At 35.1% G+C, this 12,165-nt stretch overlaps 1 protein-coding gene across 2 annotated transcripts in view; it reads left to right on the top strand.

Moving 5' to 3' along the window:
• The first annotated feature begins 4,027 nt into the window (after window positions 1-4,027).
• hdac4 (histone deacetylase 4) overlaps window positions 4,028-12,165 on the top strand; it is a 399,927-nt gene continuing 391,789 nt past the window's right edge. For both annotated transcript variants that reach the window (XR_012385010.1, XM_005172529.6), the window contains exon 1: window positions 4,028-4,129. The gene's annotated coding sequence lies outside the window, so the exon portion shown is untranslated. The remainder of the gene's footprint in view (window positions 4,130-12,165) is intronic.

Genomic DNA, 12,165 nt, shown 5'->3' with positions numbered 1-12,165 from the left:
TGTGTGAAATAAGGGAACATGAGTTGGGCATAGACAGACAGACAGACAGATAGATAGATAGATAGATAGATAGATAGATAGATAGATAGATAGATAGATAGATAGATAGATTGACTTCTAGTTGATCATTTGGTATCAGAAGTGACTTATATGAAAGGCAAAGGCCTTTAGATTACACTTATTTTACCGAAATAATATATGATCATGCCTTGATTTTTAATTATTTAATTAGGACAGTAAGGTCTGACTTTGCTTAGACAAATGTCTTGTCACTTAACATAAATTATGTACAGTATAGAACATAAAGTCATGGTGCAGTGGAAAAAGAATTAATATTGTGTAAGACTCCATCATGAGCTTGGAGGACTGCATCCATACATCTCTGCAATGACTCAGATAACTTATTAATGGAGTCATCTGGAATGGCAAAGAAAGCATTTTTGCCGGATTCCCAGAGTTTATCAAGACTCTTTGGATTCATCTTCAATGCCTCCTCCTTCATCTTACCCCAGATACGCTCAATATTGTCACATGTCTGGTGACTGGGCTGGCCAATTCTGGAGCACCTTGACCGTCTTTGCTTTCAGGAACTTTGATGTGGAGGCTGAAGTATGAGAAAGAGCGCTATCCTGCTGAAGAATTTACCCTCTGCTGGGGTTTGTAATGTTATGGGCAGCACAAACGTCTTGATACCTCAGGCTGTTGATGTTGCCATCCATCTGCAGATCTCTTGCGTGCCACCATACTGAATGTAACCCCAAACCTTGATTTATTTGTGATGATTGGGATGCAGTTCCTATACTGCCACTTTTCCAAACTAGAAGTCAAGTTATTATTTGTTGCTCTTATACTGGGATCGGCGACAAGACTTTTGTTATGTAGTGTACTAGTTAAATATTATGTTTAAAAGAAATAAAATTGGATTTTTGCTTTGATAAACATATAGGGATGCACTATATTTCTTAAAAGTGCAAATAAACATTGTTCTTTATTGTTTATTCATTCATTCATTCATTTTCTTGTCGGCTTAGTCCCTTTATCAATCCAGGGTCGCCACAGCAGAATGAACCGCCAACCCATCCAGCATGTTTTACGCAGCGAATGCCCTTCCAGCCACATCCCATCTCTGGGAAACATCCACACACACATTAACACACACACTATACGGACAATTTAGCCTACCCAATTCACCTGTACCGCATGTCTTTGGACTGTGGGGGAAACCGGAGTACCCGGAGGAAACCCACGCGAACGCAGAGAAAACATGCAAACTCCACACAGAAACGCCAACCAAGCTGAGGTTCAACCCAGCGACCTTCTTGCTGTGAGGCGACAGCACTACCTACTGCGCCACTGCTTCGCCCCTTTATTGTTTATATAAGACACTTTTTATTGTTCCTCATTTTGCAATTGACTGGTCACAAAATTGTTATTGAACAAAGACTTTTGAAACTTTATAACTAAACTCTGTGAGCACTTGAGACACAAGAAAGGCTCGTTTGCTTGGCATCATGTACATTATACAAGACAATCTGAATGATCAGTGGATCTCTGTACAGGAGGAAACTCTATAGTCCTTTGAGTATTAGACAGGGCAACCTGAGAAACACTGGCCACCACAACATCGCTTTACATTCACATGACGCTCAAGAACCATCAGGCAGATTCAGCTAACAATAGATCTGAGTGTGTGTGTGTGTGTGTGTGAGAGAGAGAGATTTCACCTGGTGTGTGTGTGTTCATACCACATAAAGATGTGAAAACGTAATCTTGTATTAGACAATTTCATTCATCAATTTTCCTTCGGATGAGTCCCTTATTTATCTGGGATGCCTTTCCAGCAGCAACCCTGTACTGGGAAACACTCATATAAACTCATTTACACACACACATACTACGGCCAATTTAATTTTCTTTTCAGCTTAGTACCTTTATTAATCAGGGGCGCCACAGCGGAATGAACTGCCAACTTATCCAGCATGTTTTACGCACCGGATGCACATCGAGCTGCAACCCAACACTAAGAACCACCCATATATTCTCCATTCACAAACATACACTACAGACAATTTAGCCTACTCGATTCACCTATAGCACAATCGCCTCACAGCAAGAGGGTCACCGGTTTGAGCCCCGGCTGGGTCAGTTGGCATTTCTGTGTGCAGTTTGCATGTTCTCCCCGTGTTCGCGTGGGTTTCCTTCTAGTGCTCTAGTTTCCCCCACAAGTCCAAAGACATGCGGTATAGGTTAATTGGGTAAGCTAAATTGTCCGTAGTGTAGGTGTGTGAATGGAAGTGTATGAATGTTTCCCAGTGATGGGTTGCAGCTGGAAGGGCATCCGCTGTGTGAAACATATGCTGGATAAGTTGGTGGTTCATTCCGATGTATAAAGGGACTAAGCCAAAAAGAACATGAATGAATGAATGAATATAATTTTGATTTTGTCACCTCACAGCAAGAAGGTTGCTGGTTCGAGTAGGTCAGTTGGTGTTTCTGTTTGCATTTTGCGTTTGAGATCTGAGTTTGCATGTTCTCCTCGTGTTGGGGTGGGTTTCCTCTGGATGCTCCGGTTTCCCCCACAGTCCAAAGAAATGCAATATAGGTGAATTGAATCAGCCGTAGTGTATGTGTGTGAACGTGTGAGTGTTTATGGGTGTTTCCCAGTGCTGGGTTGCGGCTGGAAGGGCATCTGCTGCGAAAAACATATGCTGGATAAGTTGGCAGTTCATTCCGCTGTTGTGACCCCTGATAAATAAAGGGACTAAGCAGAAAAGAAAATGAATAAATGATATAATTAAAAAAAAAAAAATATATATATATATATATACATATATATATATATATATATATATATATATATATATATATATATATATATATATATATATATATATATATATATATATATATATATATATAGGCTAATGCTATACAATAAATAACACTAAATTTACATAGATGCATTATTGAATGAACAGCTCTTATAAATCAGCAAAAGAATTATTAGCCCTCCTGAATTATTATCCTCCTGTATATTTCCCCCCAATTTCTGTTTAACGAAGATATTTTTTCAACACATTTCTAAGCATGATAGTTTTACTAATTCATTTCTAATAACTGATTTATTCTTTGTCTTTGCAATGATGACAATACTAGATATTTTTCAAAATACTAATATTCAGCTTAAAGTGATATTTAAAGGCTTAACTAGGTTTATTGGGGTAATTAGACAAGTCATTGAATAATGATGGTTTGTTTTGAATCTGTAGACAGTCAAATAAAATACTGCTTAAGGGGGCTAATAACATTGACCTTAAATGCTTTTAAAATAATTAAAAACTGCTTTTATTCTAACCGAAATAAAACAAACAAGACGTTCTCCAGAAGAAAAAAAATATTATAGACCATTTTGAGGGATGTAAGCAAAAACATTTTACATTTTTATTTTATATGGCTTCTGAGTAACCAAAAATTGTCACATGTTGATAAACAATATTATGATATCTGTTTTAACATTAAGTTGTTATTGAATTGCCTAAAATTATGTTACAATTATGAAATAGTTTGATAAAAAGCAGAAAATATTTATGGACCAATGACATCACCACATTAAAATTGTCTATAGGTAAGACGGACAAATTGCTCTGTTGAACATCATTTGGGAAATATTTGAAAAAGAGACACAGGATGGCTTAAACTGTATATATATATTATTTTATTATTTATTACAATATATAAGCCTATTACAAAAAAAAAACATTTATGCTATACTATTAAAAAATGTCTATTGTTGATTTGAATGTTCCTGTTGTCATTGTAAGTGGCTTATTTGGATACATTTTAAGTATGTCTTCTAATGATTAAATGAAAATGTAGCTTTCTGTTCCTCAAAATACTGTTAAAAACTCGAAACAGTACTCTTCGCGAGCCCCATCCCACATGAGTCGCGGGGCTCTGCCGAGCGTGAGCGCCCGCCTCTGGAGGACATGCGCCGGGGACTCGACACGTGATCCGCGCGCCACAATCCAGTATGGCGGAATCCGTCTGTGAGTGGATCCGTCGTTGGCGCGCTCTCCAACGGGAATAAAGTCCGGAGCGTTGCGTCCGAACGCGGTGAAGCTGCGGAGAGGTGAGCGACCATTCTCACGCACCCTCCAATACATTTATCCCTAAATGCACCGAGCACTGAAAGCAAGAGAAAGAAACTTGTGGGCGACCAGATGAAACAATCAAAACACTATGTGTGTGCGCGCGCGTTTGTTTGTGTATGTGCATGCATGCATGTATGTATGTATGTATATGTGTGTGGTGAATCGTAACTCTCGCAGTAGTTGCGTGTGTGTGTCACGTTTCATTTCAGACTTCATGCGTTTTCCTTGTACAAAGGGGTATTTTCATCAGAATGTTGTATTTAGGATCAAAATGAAGGTATATTGCTGAACTGTTTAGCTATAATGGTCTTCAGGTGAGCTACGGACAATGTTTGCTTTTACATATTGATAATACAAATATTGACGTTTTGGCGGTCAAATATGTTAAATATACGTTTAATATGCACGTATATCTATGGATGTTTAATCTGTATAAATGTGTATTATTAATACAAGCAGTCGTAGCAGTGCTTTGATTGACGCTGTGACAGATGTCAGCTAACGTGTCATGAATATACACATTTGTGAGAGATTTTTAGGACTTGCTTGTTTTGTTTTGTGCAGCTTGAGAGCTTCAAATCAGCATTTATCATATTTTTCAGTATTTGGTTAAAGGAGCTTCTACATTGTTTCAGCTCTTGGTTAACCATTATAGATAGTGGAGTTCAGGTCAATAAACAGCATGGGTTCCTTTTTGTTTATGAAAGCTCTGACGTCACACGCATAACTGATGATTCTTGTGTCGGTTGTATATCTCTGAGTGTAAAGTTGGTTTTATATTCGCACAATGGGACTTTCCCCTTAATAATATAATTTTATAAAAGTATGTTTTGCACACTCTAAATAGCAAAATCATATTAGCCAATGTCTATCAAAGTACAATATTGTTTACAGTCAAATAAACAGTGTTAATGTTGTTTTGAAGTCATACATGCATGCTAATTCTGACCGAATGTTCAAAGTAACATGGTAAACTATATAGAGATTGCTTAATGAACGGATGTGAGAATATAAAACCAACTTTACCTCTATCTTAGAGTAGCCCTTCTGCGTGTCTTGACAGCATTTTGTGTATGAATGAATGGATAAAAGTGAATTTAGATCATCAACAATCACTTGCGTAGTTAAATTAACACTTTTAAGTTCTTATTGAGGTAAAGTTGATTTTAAATTCACACATATTTCTTCAGTGATAACTTGTGACACACTCCCTAAATTGTTTACAATGCTACTTTGAGTATGCGGTCTGAAATCATATGCAAGTGTGACTTCAAAACAACATTAGCACTTATTTGACTGTGAACAATGTTGTACTTTGATAGTCATTGGCTGCTAATATGATTTCAATATTTATAATTTGCAGATAATACTTTTCTGATGTTATATTTTTAATGAGAAAGTCCAAATGTGTGATTATAAAACTAACTTTACACTTTACCTCAACAGGGTTTAGATTTTTACTTGCCCTGCCAAAGTTTTCACTGGCCCCACAAAAAGCCAAATATAATTCTATAATAGACTTTATATATATATATATATATATATATATATATATATATATATATATATATATATATATATATATATATATATATATATATATATATATATATATATATAACCCTAACCCTAACACATACATACATATAGGGCTTGACATTAACTTTTTTTGATCACCAGCCACTGTGGCTAGTAGATTTCCAACATTACTAGCCACTCGCCATTTTCACTAGCCACACTTTTTTTGTTTGGAAAATATATTTCATATGCATAAATGTGACTTTGACATGCTAAAATGACTTTATTTAGATGTTGTGTTATGTCCACATGCCTTCTCATTCATTTAACTTCTTGTGTGTATTGTATATTAGCTTGCTCAGTGTGCATGAGCAAATGGACTGTGTCTTAATGCAATTAGTTTTTATTTCACATGACTTTTCAGGGTTCAAAATTAAGGACTTAGCAAATTTATCTCTAGCCACTCCAAATAATTTCTTAGCCAGAAATTTTTAATGTGTCAAAACAAGGAAAATATAGCATTATAGGTGCACTTTTTTGTGTTAGCAAGTATTTTACACTGGCACACAAGTGCCAGTTTCACAGCTGTCATATCAATGACGAAGCTTTTTCCTCATAAATGCAAAAAATGTCAAATAACATAAAATCAGTCATTTTTGTTTTATAGAGAGCCGACTCTCATCCTTTTGATGAGCATTATATTGTTTAGGTTGTGCAGTTTCATTCACAGAATTTCTACAAAGCATGTTGTATACTGTAAACTCGCAGACTTTTTTTGTCGTGTTTATAACGCATGTTTATTTTCCTCATTTAAGATATAAAACATGTTTACAGATTGGTATTTTTCTGGTTTCTTAACTCTGAGTTTAGTTTTGATGTTTCAATATAATGTTAATATACACATTGCCACGTGTGTGCGTGCGTGCGTATGAAAGTGAAAAGGTGCACTTCAGTTTTGACACCCACAGACATATAAATCAGAGACTGACTTTCTCATGCATAGCCTCATTTCAGTTGTCAAGTTTTGTAAAAAATCAGTTTATTTAATTAATCAATCTAGTAAAAAAAAACTTTGGCTAGAATTATATGCATTATAGGCTTAAATTATAGAGAGAAACAACAGATGAACTGTGGTGCCAAAAAATGCACTCCTGCTGTAAGTGACACCCCCTCTGAAATATGCATAATTGCATATATTAACTTAAAACATTTTTTAAATTAATTAGAGTTATGACAACTAATGATAGTGACTGAGGTCAGTTCCATGATCGGAACCATTACCTTACACAATATATACATTTAAATAAGTGAATAGATTGAATTTAAATACACTACTGATTAAAGTAAATTTGTTTAATGTGTGTAACCCACCAACATGCCTAATTTTAGTAACAGGCTCATTACATCAGTCTATACTACAGTCAATATTTTTATTTTTCATTTATTTGTAAACCAAGTTTTAAGTCGCAATTTTACTTCTTGTTCTGGCTTGATGCATCAAAATAATAATCATATTAGCCTACAGTTTAATCAGTTATGGCCTTTGGTTTTTTAAATGTAGACTAAGAATGTTAATGAAAGTCTAGGAAGCGGGTGTGAGAATTTTACCTCAGGGATGCATTTCCCGGAGCAACACGGGGACTGCAATCAGATCATGAAGCAGATCAATGTTGATCTTTCTTTCCAGGTGTCAGTTCAGAAATGTACAAAACAATAGGCCTAATACAAAATATTATAAGATTAAATATGAAAATTTTTTCAGATGGTCATTTTTGGTCAATTTTCCTAACAGATAAACAGCTTTCGCTAATATTTCAGTATGCTTTCACTTTCGTATTAGACATGAAACGCATATTTACCGGTAGGAATGACATCCTGCCCTACTCATTATTCTCTCTACACATAGTCGTATGTATGGCTATTACACAATCATAATACACTGTGATATAGCCTAGTTTGTCTGATTGGTTTGTTTTCTCACTACGATCGATCTGCTCAATCGAGCCGAGACCACCTCATTCAGGCGTTCTCGGACTGATTGATTTAAGTCGGACCGAGCGTAATTGCGTGATTCACATACGCCAGACAAACTGCGCTAACTTCGCAAATGAAACAGGTTCTGAAACAAACACCTGGGCCTGAAAGCACCCTGTATTTTCACGCAGTTGACAAACAGTCGCAGCCAAATTAATCTTTAGTGTGTTGTTATTTTGACCTGAAGTGACAAGTGCGCACATGTGCTTTCCTTCACCATTTTCTATGGCGTCTCTCATAACTAGTCGACCATTGACCATTCTCTCAGAGGATGAAAATCGGACAGATTGCTGCATCTCTGATACAAGTTTATGGAGAAAAGTAAAAAGCGCTGCAGTGTTTGGATGTGCTGTGTTTGTCTGAGGTCATTAGTCTACCATTATTACTGAAATGTGTATATTCCTCACAAAGTGTGAAGCAGATTGGTTAGTTCTGGTTGGTTAGCAGTGCGCCCGGGGCATTCGAAAAAGTTCAAATGTTTTTCAACTAGGTTCTCCTGGAACTAGGATCATGTGTGTTTCATGCAAGTCACACGCCTCCATTGGAAATGACAAACAGACATCCTGAGCTTATTGGCATTGCTTTCAAGGCACACACCCAGCAGCAGCATTTAAATAAAACTATAGTGCTTCATACCAAAACTACATACCAAATCTTCTTTTTTTTTTTTAATTTTTTTTTTTTATCGATATTGACAATGGTATTCGATCAATAAATGTCAATACCGATTTTTACCTCCCAGCCCTAAAACCTGAAAACCAGGGTTTATTCAGCAAATATTGATTGCATTAATATCAGATAAAGAGGAGTAGATGATGAGGTAAATGTCTTTGCTGTTTGTTCAAACTACTTATTTAAAATGAGCTGAATTAACACAATTCTTGATGTTTTTTGAGACAACTTAATTGTTTCATGTACAATCTACTTAAATTTGTCAAATCAATTCAGTTAACTTAATTTTTGTTGGGACAACATTAAGAAAATATGTGGAGCCCTGCAATTTTATTACAGTGTAAATTTTTATTATTTGGTGAACAATCCTTTTAGATTCAGTAGAAATATGATTTTTTTGATAATTAATTCGGTAAATATATATAATAGTTGTTTTATTGATACCGCATGAGGGAGAATAAGTGATGAGGGAATTTTAAGTCTCTTTTATCTAACTTCAGTAGAAACTGAGAATTTGTTTTAAGATCTACACATTTTTACATTTTTAAAGCCATGATGAACAGTCTTTTCTTCAGCAGAAACAACATGTTGTGATTTGAAAACCAGGGTTAATTCAGCAAATATTGATTTTTCTAATACCAGATAAGGTGGAATAAATAATGAAAAATAATTTTCGTTTTTGAGTGAACCATCCCTTTAAATCCAAAAGAAACGGAGAATTTTCTAAAGGCCTACCAATTTTTTTTTATACATTTTTAATGTTATAATATATGGGGCTGCACAATGTATCATTTCAGCATCGATATTGCAATGTGTGTCCAAAGTAGTCACATCGTGGGATATGATATGTGGAGTTGGGATTATATTTGATCAACACTTGAGAGATTTGTGAAGTCATATATAACCATCTGAAGTCAACGTATAACCAACAGAGTGAAGCTTTATCATTTGCGTGTGCTTTAAAGGCATTTTAAGAGAGTTTAATGCATTTGGCACAATAACATACAATTATAACTTTAATGAAGAATAATTTGGCTGAATTATTAATTTAAATGAAGACTATACAGTTGATTATGTTGGTGAATACAGATTGACTCTCCGGAAAAGCAAAAAGCACTACTTATTTAAATTTTTTTGCTTGATGTTAGGTATTCTTGCTTGCAATTTGTTTATTATATTTTATAGATAATTATAAATGTATTCATTCAGTTTCAACAAATGTTTTCAATGAGGGTTAATATAGATTTTTATTAATACCAGATGAGGGAGAATAAACAATGAGGATTTTCATTATTGGCTGAACTTTCCCTTTAAATTCAAAGGCTAGAGTATTTTGTAATGGTCTAAAATTTTCCATAGCTAGCTCCACACGAGAGGGTTAAATATTGTTTTTGATACTTTAAAAACGGTCTTGAGGTGAAGGATCAGACAGAACATGAGGGTTGGCAGGTTTTCTGGTGTGGTGACGTCTGTGCTGTCCTGTGCTGCTGGTTATATCATGCTTGTCGGTCTGGGCTGCTGTCACACATAGCTGCTGGTTGCAGTTCTAGCATGTGGCATCATGCACAGGCATATAAATCCAGGCTTTAATCACAGCCTGTAGGAAACTCACTCGTCTTTCCACATTCCGGCTCTCAAGGACCGGCGCTCAGACCTTGTAAATTCCAGGCCCCACAGGAAGAAGGTCAAAGCAGCCCTTCTCAGATCTTGGCAGCAGAGAGTTAATCCAGACTTGCATGACCCTAGTTGTGCACTTTCTGCAAACAAACAACATACAGTTAATGTTCACACTGTTTTTTTGTTGTTGCTGTAGTTGTTCAGTGATCTTGTATGGCTTTATATGGATTTGAAAGTTTTATTTATTTATTTATTTACTTATTTTTTTGCTTTTAATTCACTTTGAAAAACATGAGAAAGTAGTATTTAATGACATTTAAGCCTTTTTATTTTAATGTATTTTTGATTTAATGACAATTAAATCAGTTTTTCCAACAACTCAAATATAATCCCAGTCATTATAATGCAGTTAAAAAATGTATAGTGTATATATAAGGCTGCACGATATTTTGTTTTTTCTGCAATTTGAATAAAATTTAAGTAACATTTTTGAAAGAATTCATAGTTTTACATTGGCTGGGATGATTTTGTAGCGGAGCGCATCTGGATAGGCAACACAAAATTATCAAAAAATATGCAAAATACAAAACAGATGGAAAAAAACAGAAATAAACAGCACTTTATAGTTTTCTGTGAAGTCTAACAGTCATGAAATTCATTAATCACATGTAACGTAACATGGTATGAACTGTGGTTTCTGGTTAATTATAATCCCAAGTTATTTTTAAGTTCTTCTTTCGCCAATAATTTTATAATAGCTAATAGAAATAGAATTTTTTTTTGTTTAGATTTAAAATGAGATTGTGGGATTATCTGCGGGATTAAGCTTTTTAACTAGTTAGCTAGTCAACTAATCCAATTACTCAAGAGTAATCTCACTTGTACTGGATATACACTAATGTCCATGTGTTTGCTGTCGGCAAGATTGTGGAAAGAAATGTAAAAGGCTAATAAAATAATCATAAATGGCTGTAAAAACGTACAAAAAAAGCTTAACTAAGCCTAAAAAATTTCAGTTGTCATATAAAAATCTTTAATATACTGTAATATATATTATATTATTATTATAATAAATTTATATTTATTTTAATATAATAAAACGTACGTATGCCAGAATAGTTGGCGGTTCATTCCGCTGTATTATATATATATAACATAATATAATGTAATATAATATAATTTAATACAATTTGATATAATATAATATTTAATATAATTGAATATAATTTATTTAATTTATAATAATTTACATAGTAATTTATATAATATATATAATATAATTTATTTTGAACAAAAAAATCATTATTGGTGTGCAAAAGCAATCTAAATACACTAACATTTTGATAGTTTAGATATTTTCTGACATATTTGCATCTCTTTTTGTGTGTTATCAGTTGAAATATAGGCTTGCATGATTGACATTCTCCTCAACCAATAGTGACTTGTCTATGATTGAATAATTCATTGCACAACTCCACTTATCGACTAAACTGAGAAACTTTCTCACCTTGAAAGGCATTTTCACCCAGCATCGTTTATCTCTCTCTTACTCTCTCTCTCTTTCTCTCTCTCTCTCTCTCTCCCTCTCTCTCTCTTATCTCTCTCTCCCTCCCTCTCTCTCTCCACACATGCAATCTGTGTGACTTGGCAAAGTAGGATTCTGAATAACGACAGCGCTTAGTGAATGTGACTAAATGGCAACGTTTAGGCCCACGCTTTATATAGTCTCAAATAACAATTTAAATCAGTTTGAGACCCTCGCTAATCAATTCTCCTCCTTAGGGGACATAATTAACAGTGCTGGATGACTCATGGAGATTGGCAGATTGCACCGTTTGCTGCATCTGTGGCTGAAGAGAGGGAAGAGAGGCAGAATTTGGCTCCAGCCTCTCTTACATGATGCTTAGCGAGGAAAAGCGATAACAGGAGACGGGGTGTAACTGTAGGTGGTAAATGCGGCTGGACAGGCGACAAGTACGACTGGCGATCCGCAGAAAGGTTGTCCCCTAACTGGAAAATTGGATGTTTGTCGCGAGCAGTGTTATTTCGAGGATCGTCTTAATGTCCCTGAGGCCTGATGTCATCTGCTGTGTCTCTGGGTAGATGTAGGATGGTGGGAAATGAGCTCCTTAAAGGAACAGTTCAGCCAGAAATGAACATTTTGTCAGTATTT

The sequence above is a fragment of the Danio rerio genome, chromosome 9 (genome assembly GCF_049306965.1).
Source record: "Danio rerio strain Tuebingen ecotype United States chromosome 9, GRCz12tu, whole genome shotgun sequence".
NCBI classification, from domain to species: Eukaryota; Metazoa; Chordata; class Actinopteri; order Cypriniformes; family Danionidae; genus Danio; species Danio rerio.
This window is presented reverse-complemented; position numbering and strand designations above follow the sequence as displayed.